Consider the following 19,239-nt stretch of genomic DNA (forward strand, 5'->3'; position numbering starts at 1 on the left):
CTCCTTCTCCTTCTCCTTCTCCTTCTCCTTCTCCTTCTCCTTCTCCTTCTCCTTCTCCTTCTCCTTCTCCTTCTCCTTCTCCTTCTCCTTCTTCTTCTTCTTCTCCTTCTTCTTCTTCTTCTTCTTCTTCTTCTTCTTTTAATAACACACATATCACAACTTAGTTGCCCATATAATCATGGGTATATCCAGTCATCAACTGGAGCTGAGTTCATTTGACAGCAGTTGAACCCTTAAGTATAAATGTTGGCCTCTTCCAGATAAAATGAGGTGTCAAGGGATCCTGAGGTATGGGTAGGAACCCATACCATGCTGGTATAATTATAGACTTGAATATTGGTAGATCTTGTGTGCTAAGTAAAATGACTATTGTTTTAGGAGTACAGTAGCCCTGACATGACCTGAACATAGAATTTAGCCATGGACTTCCCTAAAGTCTGCTTCTAACACTCTTTCAGCTCCTCTTCCAAGATGGTCTATGAGCCTTATATGTAGCAGTGAAATATTAGTATACCATTTGTGGGTTCATGTTCAAGTGCCTGACTTTTTATTTTATTGTCAACTATACGGCAAAATTTCTTTAATAAAATATGAATATTAATGTAAATATTTCATTTGAATAATAGAAGACTCTTAAGGTGCACATTTATTTTACAGGTACAGGACACCAAATGATCAAATTTCATCCGTATATAAACAGGAGAACAAGAGTAGCAATTATAGACAATAGGGACCCAAAACCTCAAACTCCAACTCTCAGTATTGTATAGACCACTTGAAAAGTAGGAAGCAATAGTATTCATCTGACCAGTATTCTCTGAAAGCCACTTCCATAATGACAGCAATGATGGGAAATAATTATATTTTTTTATTTTTGTCACTCCTTATAATAATTTTTTTTTCTCAACATCAGTGGACTCAACTCCCCAGTAAAAAGAGGCAAGCTAATGGACTGGATATAAACAGGATCCAGAATTTTATTGCATATAAGAGACACACCTCAATGACAAAGACAGAAACTACCTCAGAGTAAAGGACTGGAAAAAAGTTTTCCAGGCAATTGTCTCAAGAAACAAGGTGGAGTGGCTCTTTTAATATCCAAAAAATAGACTTTCAACAAAACGTAATCAAAAATTTGGAGAAGGACACTACATAATGATCAAAGGAAAAAATCTATCAAAATGAACTCTCAATTGTGAAAATCTATGCCCTAAATCCAAGGCCACCCACATTTGTAAAAGTAACATTGCTGAATATCATAACAAATATTGAACCTCACACAATAATAGTAGGGGACCTCAGTACTCCACTCTCATCAATGGACAGATCATGGAAACAGAAACTAAGCAGAGACACAGTGAACCTAATGCAAGTTATGAACGAAATAGATTTAATAGATTTTTTAAAGAACATTTCATCCTAAAACAAAATAATGTACCTTCTTCTAAGCACATTCTGTTACCTTCTCCAAAATCGACCATATATACCGTCACAAGACAAGCTTCAACAGATATAAGAAAATTGAAATAATCACATGCATACTATCAGATCACCTCTGGACTTCACTATCAACAAAAACAACAGAAAATCCACATACTCATGGAAGCTAAATAACTCTCTACTCAATTATAACTTGGTCAAGGAAGAAATAAAGACAAATTTTAGTCTTTATAGAATTCAATGAAATGAAGACACAGCATACCCAAAGTTATGGGACACAATGAAAGCAGTGCTAAGAGTAAAATTCATAGCACTGAGTTGGCAGTCAGGAGAGAATCCCAAGGGCCAAGAGAATGGACATTTGCAGCTTTCTGGAGTGGAAAGTAGCAGGAAATATTAAGAAAAAATACTGCTATTGCTCACTACTCTGCGAACTTGAGGGCTGCATGGCACCAGCAGGGTTTCTCATCTCCTCAGTCTCTCTGGCCCAATGATTCCTGAAATGTCTCTACTCAACTCTCTAAGTTCACACTGGCTGCTCACTACCACACCAGCCCCATGCTTCAAAACCCCCACAGGCTTTGTGGTACACATCAGGCAAGACACTTTCCTGCCTTACCTTTCTCTCTGGAACCTAGTCGAGTCACTGTGAGAAGAAAAACACTCCACAAACAGTTCAGAAACAATGGTAACTCAATCTCTGGGTGCAACAACTAGAATCTCAATCTTGAAACCATATTAAATCTAATTCCTCTGGTGGAAAATCCTAGCGAATCTGCCATAAAACTGGGAGACACTAGCATCTACCTCCTGCCCTTTTGCTATCCCCTATTCAAAAGCTCCTAACTCTCTCATGTTTCCTCTCTCCCTCAGTTCAACACAGAAGTCCTGCCTATGTGACCAGTGATTGATCCCTTTATTCATTCAGGGAGGTTCAGGAGAAGTCACCTGATTGGTGCATTTCTCATTCCAGACAACCTCTCCTGAGAGAGCAGAATTAACATCAAAATGCATGCAGCACAGAGCCATCCACAACAAAGGCACTCAGTGCCCAAACTCTAGTACAGGGACAGGGCCCTAAGATGAGGGACAGGGTTATCAAATCACAGTCAAAATTTATGACTGAGAATTGTTCCTGTCTAAAAGAACTGCAGGGACAATAATGGAGAAGAGACTGAAGGAAAGGGTGTCCAGTGACTGGCCTAAATTGTGATCCATCTCATGGGATGGGGGTACCAAATCCTCACACTATTATTTATGCTGTGATAGGTTTATAGATAAGACCTAGCATGGCTGTCCTCTGAGAGGCCCTGCAAAATATCTGACTGAGACACATGAGGATACTTACACCCAACAACTGGACTGAAGTCTCTGACAGCTACGAAGGAACTGGGGGAAGGATCGAAGGAGCTAAAATGGAGAGAGACACCATAGGAAAACCATCAGTCTCAGCTAACCCAGACCCTTCCAGAGACTGAGTCACCAACCAGGCAACATACAGGGGATTCTCTGAGGCCCGCGGCATATACATGGAGAGAGAGAGAGAGAGAGAGAGAGAGAGAGAGAGAGAGAGAGAGAGAGAGAGAGAGAAAACAGAGGCTTTGTGAGAGAAGATGTAGCTAATCCTGGAAAGAATTAAGGCCCCAGAGAAGGGGGTTGTGAGGGGTGGGAGAGAGGGTGAGCACCTTCTTGGAGGCAAAGGGGAGGAGGAATGAGATAAGGAACTGTTGGGAGGGTCTGGGAGGGGTCAACAGATAGAATATAAATAAATAAAATAATTAATAAAAATTTAAGAAATAAAATTTGAATATTTCCCCTTTGGGATGGTCCTCTCTGAAGGGACAAACTGCTAACTAGGCTGCTCCCTTGAAGACACTATATACTGAAGCATACCAGGAGCTCCTCTGCACTCATGATCATTTGGTAAGGATTTCCCTCTTCTCAAACTCCCACAGCAGCTGCTGGGAGTCCAGTGAACTTGGGACCCATCACCTTTCAACTTTTGTCCACAGAATTCTACTGCCCTTCTACCTGGTACTTTCTGTTGTGACAGACTGCTAGCTAGTCAGCTACCCTGAAGACACCACATCCTGAAGTATTCCAGGAGATCTGCTGTACTCACGGCAACTGACACCACAGCCTGAGGCATACCATTTGTTCTTCTAAAAACAGGATAACTGAGGAACTGATCACCAGTTTATCTCCTCTCATGAAAACACCAGAGCTTCAAGGCATTTCAGGAGTTCCTCTGTACAGAGGGCAACAACACAGTCTGAAGAAATCCTGGAAGTTTGTGGCACACAAGGCAAATGGCCCAACAGAATAAAAGCCTTCTTGGAGTTCTGCTTCACACAAGGAAAAAGAAACCATAGTCTGTAGAACTCCTGGAGAACAGCTTTACAGAGGGAAAAAAAACAGTCTGAAGGCTTTCCAGTAGATATTCTGCAGCCAAGGCAACAGATTAGCAGCTTCTCTGCTACTCTGAGGATCCCTCCAATGGAAAGCCTCACAGGAGTCCTACTACAGACAGGACTGAAGGCCTACAGGGAAACCTGAAGCAACCCAGGGACAAAAGAGACTGACTATAGACAGAGTCACCCAGATGAGCAAACACCAGGGATAACCAGGTGGCAAGAAGCAAGCGCAAAACCATAAGCAACAGAAATCCATATACATGGCCATCATCAAAACCCAGTTCTCCCACCAAAGCAAGCCCTGAATGTACCAACATACCTGAAAATCAGGAAGCTGACCTAAAATCCTTTCTCATAAAGATAGGAGACTTTCAACCAAAAATTATACAGCAAGATGAAATGTACATTTTATACTTATCAAAAGAAAAATCTACCAAGAGAGTCTCAATTCTGAACATATATGATCCAAATGCAAGGACACCCACATTCATAAAAGAAACTTTACTAAAGCTAAAAACACACATTGAACCCCACTAAATAATAGTGGGAGACTTCAACCCCTCAATCTCACAAATGAACAGGTTGTTGAAACAGAATCTAAACACAGAGACAGTGAAACTATTAGAGGTTATGAACCAAATGTATTTATCAGATATCTATAGATCATTTTACTATAAAACAAAAGAATACACCTTCTTCTCAGAACCTCATGGTACCTTCTCCAAAACTGACCACATAACTAGACACAAAACAACCCTCAACTGATAGGTATTACTCTGACTGTAAGTTGTGTTGATTCTCCTGTAGATGTAGAGCCAAATGAAAAGGTGTTTCATAGACAGTGGTTGGGACTTCTGAATGGTGTACATTCCATCCATGACTCACCCATGCTCCTGTAAGTAACCCTAATAAACTCCGTTATTTTACCTATATATATATATATATATATATATATATATATATATATACTTGTTCTAGGTAAAATATTTTATCAAATAATAATCAATTAAACAGAAATTAAATATTAATGTTTATTAATATATACTAGTATATGTTAATTATATTATATAATATATTTTGATTAATTATATATATATATATATATATATATATTAGTAGGTTAAAGCTCTATTTTCTGAAGATTACTTGTCCTGTACTAGTTGTATTTCTAAGAATCTATTATTTTCAACAAATAATGTTTTAAAATGACAACATAACAGCATATTCATCCAACCTTAACAGCCATAAATCTGGAAATGATGAGACCTATGATAACTTGTTCTAAAGTGTAAGGTTTTGTTTCAAAACCTACCACAAACAAAAGCAGAAAAGAAAGATATAATCAATGTAATAATATTGGCTTTAGAGAACCAAAAGGAAATGTTTGAGAATTGCTAGGTGAAAAAGTTAACACTTAATGTGGTGGAAAATGTTAGTTTCATATATTGTTGCTTATCAAGAAATGGCAAGGGGAATATTCACAAGACAAATATTTCAGTCAAATCAAGAACAAAAATATGAAATGTGCTTAAGAGTCTTGGCAAACTAAAGGCAGATCAGGATAATTGATACCTCATTGTCCTTGAAAGGTATCCTTTGTGAATATTTAAAAAAACAAAACACCTTGCAATTTTTACTTGGAAAAGTTTCAAGACCTACATAGAAAATGTGTTACATTTTGCTAAATTTCTAAAATTTAGCATATTGCTAATTATGGTTAATAATTGTAAGAAGGAAAGAAGTATTATACTTGCTTAAGTAGAGCCTGTTTTAGAGATCAGCCAGTTTGGAGAACAGTTGGGAACAGAATTCCACAGCATTGTGCTTTCTCTAGCATATTTATCTTGGCATCCTTGCATGGGCCTTCTGCATACTTACATTATACATAGTACATATTTTTTCATTTGTAGATTTCACAAATGATATCACTGACATTTAATAGAAGAATTCTCTTGCTAATTAGAGACTTCTATATCAATTACAAGGAGCAAATTGCTGGGAAATTAAGCTTTAGTAATTCTAGAAAGATGAAACAATATCAAGAACTTGCAACACACAAAAAATCAGGCACTTGGTATTCCCTCTGATGTTATGGATGATTAATATTGTTATTTTGATGGTATTCAAAGATTCTGGGATACTAATAGCATATACCACTAAAGATATATGTCAGGAGATTTCCAGAGTAGATTAAACCAAATAAGAATTTACTGGATATGGCTGGTGCTTTGTATTAGTCTGTGGGAACGAAAAGAAGCTAAGGAGAAAGACAGTAGTGTTAGGTTTCCTTTCTGTCCTTCTTAGCTACAGGGTTGTGAATCACTCTTCTCCACGCCAGCTTTCCAGACACGACACACAGATGCTTCCAAAACGTGAATACAAACAAATATTTCTTTTCATAAGTTTATTTCCTCAGAGTTTTGCTCAAAGTGTAAAAATATTCAACACAATAAAATGTTGCTGTTACAACCTGATCAATTATTCACATTACTTCAATGGGATGCTTCCAAAGAATCAAGAGTCCATCGTTAGAGCTTAGAATGTTGTAAGTAAAGTACAGTGAACCAATATTGAACCAATATTGGTATTGGTTCAAAAACTGACAATGTCAAAATAATGTGAACAGAAAAACAAAACAAAACTGTGTTCATGAGGTTTAGATAATAATGAGGAGTCTATGGAGAGTTGTGCCATTATAGGATAGAGAAATGGAAAGTTTGCTAACAAGTTTTAAACACTATTTTTTAAAAGAAAATATGTATACTCAGATTTGTCCTTCATGTTCCAACTAAAGGATATGGTTTGAAGATGTGGACAGATGAATTAATTGAATTCACAGCTCACAATTGATTGTCAACTGAACCAATCTATCTTTGAAAATATTCATAGTAATTTCATATTATTATTGAACAACTGGCATTCATTTATTACTTAGTTTTGATTATAACTATTGCTGCAAAGACAATCTGAGATTAGCCTGGATGATTCCAAAGAGATATTTCAATGACTGCTAAAGCAAGAAAGTTAACACTACAGTTTGATATATGTCAAAGGGTTTGAGCAACTGAGAAGCACAGAACCTAAAGAAATGTCCTATAAAGGCTAGATGCCCCAGGGTAGTGGAATGCCAGGACAGGGAAGTAGGAGTATGTGGGTTGATGAGCAGTGGAAGTGGGGATGGGATAGGGGTTTTTTGGAGGGGAAACCAGGAAAGGGGATAACATTTGAAATACAAATAAAGAAATCTAATCTAATAATTAAAAAAATAGCATTATCCTGGAGAACAGCTAGAATGTAAACCATTTTTAACCAAGGTTACTATTGTTTGTCACATAGAATAGAAATTCCTGCAGGAGAAATGAGGGAATGTCCTTCATTATCTAATATAGACACTGATCTTATCTTTCTATTATTTTTACCTTGCTTTACGCATTTAATAATAGATTTGCTAATTTATATTTCACGTGTCTACTTACTTGTTTATTATGTGTGCTCAATACAAAAAATGTATGTGGCATGAGAATATGGATGTTTGACTCTTATAGTAACTGCTTTAGCTCTGATAGCTAGCATGATACCTAACACATAACAGGGAATGAAAAGTATTGGTTCAATGGACAAGGACTTACTATGAAAAAGGTCTCGTGTTATGTTATAGGAGATAGAAGGGTAGGTGAACAGAGTTCCTGCACAAACATCATGACCAAGAAGCAAGTTTGGGAGGAAAGGTTTATTCAGCTTACACTTTCCACATTGATGTTCATCACCAAGGAAGTCAGGACTGGAACTCAAGCAGGTCAGAAAGCACGAGCTGATGCAGAGGCAATGGAGGGATGTTCCTTACTGGCTGACTTCCCCTGGCTTGCTCAGCCTGCTCTCTTATAGAACCCAAGACTACTAGACTAGAGATTTTCCCACCCACAAGGGGCCTTTACTCCTTGATCACTAATTGAGAAAATGCCTTACAGTTGGATCTCATGGAGGCATATCCTCAACTGAAGCTCCTTTCTCTGTGATAATTCCAGCTGTTTTAAGTTGACACAAAACTAGCCAACACAGGTATCTTTAAAGGCAAAGGAATACTTTGGTTGCTTAGTCAGGCAGTCACTGTCTGGAATCATGGATGACAGAGCAGAATGCATCTCAGTGTATGACAGATAAAAGAACTTGAATCTTAGATTGTTAAATTTAAACCAAATTGAAATCAGACAGTTGCTATTATTAGTTTTGCCCCTCTTAAGCAAAAGTTTTTTTTATATATAAGATATGCTAATTAGCACAACACTAGAAGACAGAAAATAGTAACCCTCAATAGGAACAAGAATAGAGACTCTTATAGATTAAGTAATTTACTCATCTTGATTACAGAAAATTAGCATGAAAACAGTTATATTTAAATGTATTTCATATTTTCAAGGCTTTAAAACCTCTACTATCTCCCACTAAATCATTGCTATTGAGATAACACTAAAATTTAAGAACACTGAATATTCCAACAAAAGTAACATTTGTCAATGTACTATGCATTAGTTTCAGATTTTAGATGTAACAAATAAATATAAACCCAATGCTTTACAGTATTAAAGTTCATTCTTTTTCTTCTTAGAGTTTAGAATTACAAAAATGGATCTGAAGGAGATAAATTTTACTTCTTGAGTTTTTTTTTTTTTTTTTTTTTTTTTTTTTTGAGACAGGGTTTCTCTATGTAGCCTTGGCTGTCCTGGAACTCACTCTGTAGACCAGAGATAAATCCATAAGTTATATCAACTTATGGATTTCTATGATGGTCTCCATTTTCTGTAAATAAAAGATTCTTTGATGAAGGGTGGTAGCTACACTTATTTCTATGTGAATATAAAATTAATATACAACATTTCAAAAATTTACAAAATGATAGTAGGGAATACTTTTTAATATATTTTTAAATTATTTTTTTTTAATTTTTTACACTCCTTATTTTATTCTCCCCACCCTTGATCCACCCTCCAACTGTTCCATATATCCCATCCTCCTGTCATCATGGGGATGTCCCCAGCCCCCCTCTAGCCTCACCTCTAAATTTCCTTGGACCTCCAGTCTCTTGAGGGTTAGGTGCATCATCTCTGAATGAACACAGATCCAGAAGTCCTCTACTGTACATGTATTGGCAGCTTCATATCAGCTGGTGTGTGCTGTCTGATACTCCAATTTTGGAAAGATTTTGGGGGTCCAGATTAATTGAGACTGCTTTGATCCTCCTACAGGATCACCCTTCTCTTCAACTTCTTTCAGTCTTCCCAAATTCAATGAGAGGGGTCAGCTGCTTCTGTCAATTGGTAGGGTACAAATATCTGCATCTGACTATTTCAGCTGCCTGTTGGGTCTTTCAAAGGGCCATCATAATAGGTCTGGTTTTTTTGTTGTTATTGTTTTGTTTTGTTTGTTTGTGTTTTTGTTTTTGTTTTTGTTTTTGTTTTGTTTGTTTGTTTGTTTGTTTGTTTTGAGCCCTCCATAGCCTCAGTAATAGTGTTAGACCTTGGCACCTTCCCTTGAGCTAGATCCCACTTTGGGCCTGTTGCTGGACCTTCTTATCCTCAGGCTCCTCTCCATTTCCATCCTTGTCATTCTTTCAGACAGGAACAATTATGGGTCAGAGATGTAACTGTGGGATGGCAACCAATCCCTCACTTGATGCCTTGTCTTCTGATGGAGGTAGGCTTTATAAGTTCCCCTCCCTAATGTTAGGCATTTCATCTAAGATACCTTCCTTTGAGTCCTGAGAGTCTCTCACCCTACAGTTCTTTGGAGCATTTTGGTGGGTCCCCTCAACCTCCTATTTCCCGAGGGTGCCTGTATCCTTTCTTTCTGCTGGCCCTCAGGGCTTCAGTCCTTTTCCCTCACCCAATACCAGATCAGTGAGATATGTCCTCCTGGTATCCTCCATCCCCTCTGAGTACTACAATTTTTCCTTCCCATCCTCTATGGTGTTCCTCAATTTACAAGGGGAAGAGATCAATAGAGACCACCAATTTAGACTGACTCTATGATTAATGCCTGTCTATTGGCCTAGTTTGCTCCCATCTACTACCAGAGAAAACGTTTCTGATGATAATCTAAAAGGCATCAAACTCTGGGTATAGAAGACTAGCATTAGAAGTCTTTTCATTTCTTTTTAAGAATAGAGTCACACTAAAAGATTCAAGTGGAAGATTCCACTGCACTAAGGTTTTTGTTTGTTTGTTTGTTTGTTTTCTTTTCTTTTTTTTTTTTTTGGACTAAGTTTTTATACCATGCCCCCAATTCAAGCTGTCTTCTTTCCTCCAACACCTTACCCTGCTTCCCTTTTCCCCACCCTCACCTAGCGAACCTGAAAAAAAATCTTTTATCTCCCTTTCCAAGGAAGACCCTTACATCCCAACTAAAGCATTCTTTTCCTTAACTCCTTGGGTCTGTGGATTGTAGTTTGATTATAATTTATGTAAGTGTTAATATCTATTTATAAGTGAATACATAACATATTCATCTTTCTCGGTCTGATTTTTATTTTTTGAAAATTTAATCTGAATCTTGGGTTTCTACCCAAGGTTTTGTTTTGTTTTGTTTTGTTTTGTTTTGTTTTGTTTTGTTTTGTTTGTTTTGTGTTTTGTTTTGTTTTGTTTTGTTTTGTTTTGTTTTGTTTTGTTTTGAGACAGCATTTCTCTGTGTAGCCCTGGATTTCCCGGAGCTCACTCTGTAGACCAGGCTGGCCTTGAACTCAGAAATCTGCCTGCCACTGCCTCCCAAATTCTGGAATAAGAGGCGTGAGACACCACTACCTGACTCTACCCCAGTTTTAACCATTTAATTCCCAGATAAAGCACACAAACACACACACACACACACACACACAAAGCCTTTGTATTTATTTTAAACCTTAATCAGAACTAGAGCCGAACAAATATATACATACCCACTATGCTATTAAAATTTATTATCTAGAACACATAGTTATTACTATGTTTTACCTGGGCTGTTCTTAAATCCAATTAGCCAACCCTCAGGACTTCCTTGACTTCTAACCCATAGTGTTCCTCCTCCTTCTTCTCTTATTCTCTCTATCCTTGTGGTCTCCTCTGGCCCCCAGGCAAGGATCTCCAAGCACCATCTATCTCAATTGTCTCCAGCTGTAGGATATAGGCATCTTTATCGAGCAATCAGAAATAACATGGGGACAGCTATATCAGGGTCCTTTCAGCAAATGCTTGCAAGTGTATGCAATGGTGTCATCATTTGGAGGCTAATTATGGGATGGATCCCTGGATATGGCATGTCTCAGCTCCAAACTTTGTCTCTGTAAATCCTTCCTGGGTGATTGTTTCCAATTCTAAGAAGGGGCAAAGTGTGCTCACAGTCAGCTATTGGATGGATCACAGGGCCCCCAATGGAGGAGCTAGAGAAAGTATCCAAGGAGCTACAGAGATCTGAAACCCTGTAGGTGCAACAACATTATGAACTAACCAGTACCCCGGAGCTCTTGGCTCTAGCTGCATATATATCAAAAGATGGCCTAGTAGGCCATCACTGGAAAGTGAGGTCCATTGGACNTGCAAACTTTATATGCCCCAGTACAGGGGAATGCCAGGGCCAAAAAGTGGGAATGGTTGGGTAGGGGACTCGGGGAACGGTATGGGGGACTTTTGGGATAGCATTGGAAATGTAATTGACGAAAATACGTAATAAATATGTATATGTGTATGTGTATGTATATGTATATGTATAAGAAATAACATGGGGGCAAGGTCACAGCATCACTTGGGTCTATGTCTGGATTCGCCTCCGTGGGACAACAGGATCTTGGGGGCCTGTATTTGGTATTACAATACAGAGGAACAGACCAAATCTCAAAAGTTTAACTTCAGTAAGGATGATTTTTCCATCCATTAGACCTGAAAATTTCAAGGTGTCATTTTTTTTCTTTTAATAGCTAAGTAATACGCTATTGTATAAATGCATAATGTTTTCTTTATCTACCCATCATGTTCATGGAGCATGGTAGAAACATAGTGTAATGGAAGTGCCCAGGAATCTATAAAAGTGACCACTGTGATGACTCCTAGTGAAGCAAAATATAAAGACTACTCCAGCCATCTTTTGTAACCAGACAATGCCTATAATGGAGGGACTAGGACACTAACCCAGCCCCCAAACCATCAATATACCTATAAGATGTGGGTGTGGTCATTGCAGTGAAGCACTTGAGAACTAGTGGAAGTGACCAACCAATGACTCATCGTACTTGAAACCCAGGCCATGAAGCCAATGTCCGACACTACTCTAGTGCCAGGAAACTTCTCCATTTTTTACTGGGCTACTTAGTTAATTTAATATCAGTTTTCATGAGTTCATTATGTACTTTGGATATTAGGCCTCTATCAAATGTAGATTGTTAAAAATCTTTTTCCATTTAGTAGGTACCACTATGTCTTACTCATGGTATTTGTTTTTATACTGGAACTTTTAAGTTTGATAAGGCCTCTTACTAATCTTTGATCTCAGTGTTTGTGCTGTAGTTATTCTGTTTCCTGTGACAATGAGTTTAAGTTGGTCTGTACTTTCTCTTTTATCACATTCAGTGTGTCTAGTTTTATGCTGATGTATTTGATCCACATGTACTTGAATTTTGTGCAGTTTATAAATATGGATCTATTTGCATTATTCTGTCTACAGACATCCATTAGAGCCACACAATTTATTGCAGATGTGTTCTTGTTTTCCTTTTCTTAAATCAAAAATGATGGGTTCATAAGTGTTTAAACATATAGATATGCCTTCAATATGACTCCATTGATAAACATGTTTGTTTGTTTTTTGTCAATGACATGTAAGGCTTTTTGTTTGTTTGTTTGTTTATCACTTTAGCTCTATAATACTGTTTGACTTCAGGATTGGTGATATCTCCAGAAATTCTTCTATTCTTCAGGATTGTTTTAGCTATTCTGGGTTATTTGTTTTTTCATATAAAGTCAAAAATTGTTCTTTTAAGTTCTATAAAAATTGTGTTGGCTTTTTGATTTGGACTGCAATGGATCAGTAAGTTTGCTTTTGGTAGGATGGCCTTTACTATGTTAATCCTACCAATAAATGGGCATGAAAGATCTTTTCATCTTTTGATATATTTTCCAATTTATCTCTTCATAGTCTAGAAGGTTTTTTTTAATAATACAAGCCTCATTTGCTTGCTTAGAGTTATCCCAGATATTTTATATCATTTGAAGCTATTGTGAAGCATGCTGTTTCCCTGATGTTTTCTCTCAGATTCTCTATCATTTGTATATAATCAAGCTACTTATTTTTTTCAGTAAATTTTGTATCTAGCCAGTTTGATGAAATTTTATTTTTATATGTAGGAGTTCTATGGTGAAATATCTGAGGACACAAATGCATACTATCATGTCATCTTTAAACAAGAATACTTTGATTTCTTCCTTTCCAGTTTTGATCACCTTGGTTTCTTTCAGTTTTAAAAAAAGTGTTTAGCTAAAACTTAAATCCTATATTGAATATATAAGGAGAGAGTGAATAACTTTGCCTTGTTCCTGGTCTAATAGATTTGCTTTCAGTTTTGCTCCATTCATAATACAATTCTCTATTACCATGTTTTCTTCTGAAAGAAAACAAAATGCTTTACCCTTAATTATACATTTATTTTGACACTACATAACTAAAATTCCTAGCATTTTTCAATTTGAATTTATATTATTAATTCCTAAGTTTTTCTTGTCATGTTACTTTAAAAAAACTAATCTTTTTCTTTCATTCTGCGTATCTTGAAAAAAATGTTAATGTTTCTTAGGTGTTCAATAACAATTAAAATGCACCTATTACTTAAATTTGCACATGATGTTGGAAATGAAGTTTAAGCATGAGTTATTTTAGTTAGACTAGACCTTTGACAATTTAACATGAATGAATTTTGATTGTTCTTCATTATTATCCTGCATTGTTTCACTTCTATCCCTATCATATCCTCTCCTTTCTTTAAGAGACGTATGTTAGAATTTGTTTTGAGTTTCATTATGTTTACATTAACCAAGACCATTTGTATGACCATCAGACTGAAACTATTACTTGGGGCATAGTAGAAATACCAGTGCTTTCAAAAATGAAAGCAATAACTTCTGCTTTTTAAAATTACTCTGTAATAATAATTACAGTAATAATACTCTTTGTAATAATAATTTAGCAGTGAATACCCCTGAGCCCTTCCTCTATCTATGCCTCGCTTTAGAAAAGAGCATTCTTTTTCAGACTGCCATAATTTTGCTTAGTTTGTAATTGTAATAGCTGTCCCTTTCTCACACTGGGTCAAATCATAGCCTCACTATCTCTTCTGCCAAGTATCTTTCAACAACACACCCCCGTTCCATGAAATTCTTCCATCCATTAGGTGGAGTGATACCAATATCATATTTATGATTGCACATTCAAATCTCAATCATTTTCAGCATCTTGGGCAGACATTCATATCTATCCCTACCACTGTCCACTGCAAATATGATCTTCTCTTATTAATGCTGAAAGTGACATTTTTCTATGAGTATAAAAATTTTTGATGGTAATTTGACACTATAGAATTTCACTAGGAGTAGCAGCAATCTCATCTACTTCCTGTGCTCCCATTAGCCATCAGTGCATCATTAGGATTATAGTAGTATGAATGGATTTCATCCTGTGAAGCAAGACTCAAATTCAATTATCAAGAATAATATCACCCCTATAGCTTTTGTATCACTGTTGTATAATATTAATGAGAACCTCTTGCCTAAAGGCTAGTAGCATAGTTCATAGGATGCACCATTGGGTAATACCTATGATGGTTTTCTTTCCTGGTGCCTTACATGAAAATTTCTGGAACTATGAAACTTTACTGTCAGGGAGGAAACTTCCAGATAATTTCTGGCTTGGTATTTATAATATATAAAGTAACCAAAGTATATGGCCTTCCTTTCTATACGTGGCATTTCCCATTTTTTTGATATTTTTGCTCTAATAAATTTATTATTATATTACTATTCAAACAGTAGACTTACATATGAATTTTTCTTTTTGTTTTAATTAAATGTTTCCCATCTCCCTTTCCCATCAACTTCCTCTCATTATTTTCATCTCAAATACTACCATACCAAATTTTGTATCACTTATATATTGTCTGTATGTATAACGATGCCACGTATAGCAATACTAGACAAACTCTCCTTGATTCTTTATATATTTTGTGAACATTCTCCCAAATATATTGCATTTCATGTCACTGAAAGTTAAGAATTCTTAATCTATTAGTTGAATAATTCCTTCTTATATTGTATCCAATCTATATTTGTTTAGATAAGTGATATAACTCTTACATTTACTCATATGTTATACATCTATATCCGTGTCTGTATGTTATTGCCATTTACTTAATATAGTTACAACATTTCTGACTCATATTGACCAGGATTTTTGACTTTCATTTATCTTTACATTTTCAACCTCTCTCATTACTGTAGTTTATGTTTTATGAATGCATTTCTGATAATGATGAATATTATTTTAGAGTGTCTTTTCAGAATTCTATCAAACCTAAAAAGAAGACCTGATACCAATATTCCTCAAACGATTCCATAAAATAGAAACTTAAGGAACACTACCTAACTCTTTCTATGAAGCCACAGTTACTCTGATTCCTAAACCATTCAAGGATCCAACCAAAAAAGAAAACTTTAGACCAATCTCGCTTATGAATATTGATGAAAATTACTCAATTAAATTCTTGCAAACTGAATCCAAGAACACATCAAAACCATCATTCACCATGATCAAGTTGGCTTCATCACAGGGATGCAAGGTTGATTCAATTTACAAAAATCTGTAAACATGATCCACTATATAAGCAAACTCAAAGAAAAAAATCACATGATCATCTCTTTAAATGCAGAAAAAGTAATTGACAAAATACAACAGCCTTTCATGTTAAAACTATTGGAGAAATTAGGGATTCTAGGCACATACCTAAAGAGAATAAAAGCAATTTACTGCAAAACAACAGCCAATATCAAGTTAAATGGAGACATATTAGGGTTTCATTTCTTGAGAACTTATTCTGATATTAATCATCTAATGGAAACTAATTTGTATTACATTACACATGTGAAATAGAGTACATGTAAATTTGTCTATATTACTATGTAGATAGTGGTTGCAATGTTCCATCTCACGGGATTTTTGTCACAAACAGTAAGTTTCACAGTGTAAAAGAAGAAAGACAATAACACATATTGAATCTAGAGTAACATGAAAGACAAAAGGACACATGACACATGGTTGAAGATGTGAAGGATTAGAGTCACAAAGTCCCTGAAACTGGATAATATCAGACAAGGTAAAATACTAAAGAAACTAGAGAGGGAATGGAAGACATATACCAGAATACTGATCTTCTGCCATGAAATAATGACTAACATTTGATAAACTATGAGAACATAAACATAAATTAAAAATAAATATTAAGTGTGTTCATGAATAGTATCTGGTATTTATGTAAGTACCAAAAGAAAAATGTCCAGTGATTTGATTTTTTTTTACAGATTCTATTTAGCTATACACAGAATTAATGAATATCTTTAAATTATTTCTAAATAATATATTATTTCTTTTTTTAATCCTCAATACATAACCGAGTCTTAGTGTTCTATTGGCGTAAAGAGACACCATGACCAAGGCAACTTTTTATGGGGACTCCTTCAGATGAGGTAGAAGAAGAATTGTAGGAGCCAGAGGGGTGAGGAACACCAGGGGAGCATGGCCCCTATAACAACAAAGCATGGCTCCTAGCTGATTAACAATACTGGAATGGCAACCTGAATGGGTCTTTGATAGGTCATCTGTATGCATGTTGTGGTTGTTTAGCTTTGTACATTTGCTGGACTCCTAACAATGGCTGGGGGATCTCTCTGACCCTCTTGCCTGTTTGTGGAACACCTTTCTCCTACTATTTTGCTTTGTCTAGCATTGATATGATAAATTATGCCTAGCCTTATTGCATTTTACTTTGCCATGTTCTGATCATATCACAATGAGGACTGTTATTTCTAAAGAGAAACGGAGGACCATGGATATTAGGGATAGGGGCTGTGCGGGGGACTATGAAAAGGGAAGGGAGGGGAGGCTGTTGTTAGGATGTATTGTATAAGAGAAAAATAAATTTAAAAGACAATAAAGAATCATCCAACTTGGGGCTTACTTGCAATTTCAGAGACCTGATCTATTAGCATCATGATGGGAAACCTTTTGGTATGCTCACAGGCATGGTGCAGGAAAAGCAACTGAGAACATTATATCCTGATTAAACAGGTAGAAGGGGCAGGGCATGGGGATTGGTATGAACCTTTAAAACTTACAGTCAGCTCCTACTGATATACTTCCTCCAACAAAGCCACACATCCCAATTTCCAGATAACATATCAACTGGTGACAAACATGCTAATGCTAGTGTATGGTCCTACAGGGGTCAATCCCATTCAACCTATCACAGTCATTACTTTGTTCAGCATACTTTTGCACTATTTTTCATACTAATATATTGAGCATTAAAATAAATTATAAGACACAGGGAGAATCTTTAATTTTCCTTTCATAGGATGTCAGATTTCAAGTATCCTCAACTACAATGATAATTCTTGTATTCATAGACAAGACTTTGCCTGATCTCTTTTGTCAGAGTGGTATCTGCCATACTCTGAACAATTAAAACATGCTAAGTGATGTCATGTATCTTTCTGTGATAAGTATAAATAACCTTTCAGATTATTCTATGCCTTTCAATTTATTTTCTCAGACATCTAACAACTGTAAAAATCTCAGGCATGAGAGGTAACAGTGATATAAAAAAACCAATATAAATCATGTGAACCTCTCTCTCTCTTTTTCCTTCTCTCTCTCTCTCTCTCTCTTTCTCTCTCTCTCTCTCTCTCCCTCTCTCTCGTTAATCTATCTCTCTTTATCTATATTTATCATCTATCTCTCTATGTATCATCTATTGATCAATGTATGTACTATTACTCTATCTGTAATCTATAAATCTGTAATCTACCTCTTTATCTATCTATAATTATCTAAAATCTATCTGTCTGTCTATCTATCTATCTATCTATCTATCCATCTGTCATCTATCTGTCAACATAGAATGAGTCACTTACAAGCATCGTCTGGCAATTATAAAATCTATGGGCAATGAAGTTATGCAGAAACCATCAAACAGGGAAAGAGATGATTCTGGAAAATAAACAGAGATGTCGAAGATTTGTTTGGTAATGTGGATGAGAAAGACATAATCCACCAGATAGATGAACTCAGGATAGAATAAAGGAGGGATTCTCCTTGAAATAATGAGGAAGGATATAAACCAGAGGTAGCTGAACTCAGGATAGAATAAAAGGGATATTCACTCCAGAAACTCTGAGGAAATGGACATAAGAAGATGAAGATAGAAAGCCAGCCATGTAGCTGAACCCTGGTTAAAAGAAGAGATAATATGTTACAGGCAAGTCAAAGAAGAAGGTGAAGTTCATGGACTTCACATGTATTAATAAATAATTAGTCTCAGAGTCATCATTCTTGGAGGAAATGCTGGGAGAAAATTTGATTTATTTTTACATATCTATCTATCTATCTATCTATCTATCTATCTATCTATCTATCTATCTCTATCTATCCATCTATCTATCATCTATCTATCATCTATCAGCAACAATCTATTGTTCCACCCATTTATCTATCAGTTGATTATTTTACTTATTGAGATAATGGTTTAGTACTTAAATTGACACTTCTTCACATTAGTCTTGATCCTACACTTGTAGATCATTGATGCTATTTTTGGCCCATTATGATCATTTTATTCCTAACAAGAGACTTTTACAATCATCAATGGTTTTAATTCTGATCATATTTCACATATCCTTTACTGACAACCTTCTGTAGACTAGACATGCTCTGAAAATAACAAAACACTAAAAATTGAGTTAAATTTGCTTTAGAAAATGGAACTGTTATGCATTTAACAAAAAATCCAGTTGCCGTAACAAGTAGAGTATACCTGCCTATCAGAAAGGTAAACTCCAAATCCATATTCCACATCCCATCAACATTCCTTAGAGCTTTGCTCATTGTGTTACCTACACTGTCAGACATCACACATCAAGCTTTGTGTCTCCGCAATGTATCAAATATAATCAGAAGACATTCTTGTGTGATTTAGCACAGTGGAGGTGTCAGTAATCTCAATCATGACAGAAACCAGACCTTTGTCTTTTCATCACATTCATGGATTTTAAAAAGTTAAGTTATGCAAGGCTTTCTAGGATACATCTCTTCAATTCAAATTACA

The 19,239-nt window shown here is 36.0% G+C and overlaps 1 pseudogene; it reads right to left on the reverse strand.

Moving 5' to 3' along the window:
- Positions 1 to 19,019, reverse strand: part of LOC110295163 — a 28,351-nt pseudogene extending 9,332 nt beyond the window's left edge.
- Positions 19,020 to 19,239: the final 220 nt, after the last annotated feature.

This window comes from Mus caroli, chromosome 1 (assembly GCF_900094665.2).
Source record: "Mus caroli chromosome 1, CAROLI_EIJ_v1.1, whole genome shotgun sequence".
NCBI classification, from domain to species: domain Eukaryota; kingdom Metazoa; phylum Chordata; class Mammalia; order Rodentia; family Muridae; genus Mus; species Mus caroli.